Source organism: Onychomys torridus, chromosome 4, assembly GCF_903995425.1.
Source record: "Onychomys torridus chromosome 4, mOncTor1.1, whole genome shotgun sequence".
Lineage (NCBI taxonomy): Eukaryota > Metazoa > Chordata > Mammalia > Rodentia > Cricetidae > Onychomys > Onychomys torridus.
Genome location: NC_050446.1, coordinates 142,717,518 through 142,719,092, shown reverse-complemented (window position 1 = coordinate 142,719,092; position 1,575 = coordinate 142,717,518). Strand labels below are relative to the sequence as shown.

The 1,575-nt window shown below is 47.2% G+C and overlaps 1 pseudogene; it reads left to right on the top strand.

Moving 5' to 3' along the window:
* The first annotated feature begins 922 nt into the window (after positions 1-922).
* On the top strand, positions 923-1,275 carry LOC118583044 (annotated as a pseudogene).
* The last annotated feature ends 300 nt before the right edge of the window (positions 1,276-1,575 follow it).

Here is a 1,575-nt window from a genome sequence, read left to right as displayed (position 1 = left end):
TAAACCACCATGTTAAGTAAAGGTGTAAGGAGAGGGCCACCTTCCCTTTTCTCCCCCGGCCCTTCCCATGCAGCCCACCTTGCTCTCTCTCAAATTCGTGGCCTCTAATTCTTTAATTGTGGTTGTATACATACATACATATTTTTCCTAAATATATACATACAACCTGCTCAGTCCATATAATGTTACTTGTGTAATTTCATGGCTGACCGCTTGACATTGGATCGCCAGTCTGGGGCTCTTCCCCGTGGAAGATTATTTCTCTTGCTCCCAGCATTCCTCAGTTGTGTTTAGTTCTTTGTCTGTGGTTGAGGCCTCTTGAGGCAAGGACTTAGGAAGCCCATGTTGTCCTTGAACTCACTATATATCTAAAATGACCTTGAACTAATCTTGTACTATCAGGCCTGGTTTACACAGTGTAGTGGACTGAACTCAAGACATAGTACATGATGGGCATCGGCTTTACCCAAACTGACTTACAGCCTCAGGCCCCACAAACCTCTTTAACATTTCATCCATGTCTGGGTATTTTTCTTTTTCTTTCTTTTCTTTTTTTTCTGGGCGGGTGGGGAGTGGAGGAGAAGGGGGTTCAAGACAGGCTGGCCTAGAACTCAGAGTGCTGCTCTGCTTCTCATGCACCACCACGTCCTGCTAGCATTTTTATTTAAAGACTCTCTATTTAAAACATAAATTTATGGGAAGTGGCGCAGGAGGCGGCAGGGGAGTCCCGCCGCAACAGCGTTGGCGGCAGGATGATCAAGCTGTTCTCGCTAAGCAGCAGAAGGATGAGGAGAAGGCATCAGCGGCGCAGCTCCAGATCCAGAAGGACATTAACGAGTTGAACCTGCCCAAGACTTGTGACATCAGCTTCTCAGACCCAGACGACCTCCTCAACTTCAAGCTGGTTATCTGTCCTGATGAGGGCTTCTACAAGAGTGGGAAGTTTGTGTTCAGTTTTAAGGTGGGACAAGGTTACCCACATGACCCTGCCCCCCAAGGTGAAGTGTGAGACAATGGTTTATCATCTCAACATTGACCTCAAGGGCAACGTCTGCCTCAACATCCTCAGAGAGGACTGGAAGCCAGTCCTTACGATAAACTCCATAATTTATGGCCTGAAGTATCTCTTCTTGGAGCCCAACCCCGAGGACCCACTGAACAAGGAGGCTGCTGAAGTCCTGCAGAACAACCCAGCGGCTGTTTGAACAAAAGGTGCAGCGTTCCATGAGAGGTGGTTACATCCGGTCCACCTACTTTGAGCGCTGCCTGAAATAGAATTAGCAAATACCCATCCTTGCCGGGGTTACCTGCCCAGGCATCCCCTGCAAATATTTATTGGGGGCCTAGGTAGGGTGTGTGGGGTAGCCTTGGCCCCTGCCTTGGCCTTGCCTCTCCTCCCTGTCAGCTGCCCCTAGTTATTTTTTTTAATTAAATATATATATATATATATATATATATATATATATATATATTATACACACAGTATGCACGTGTCCCTGCAGGACAGAAGAGGGCACCAGATCTCATTACAGATGGTTGTGAGCCACCATGTGGTTGCTGGGAATTGAACTCAGG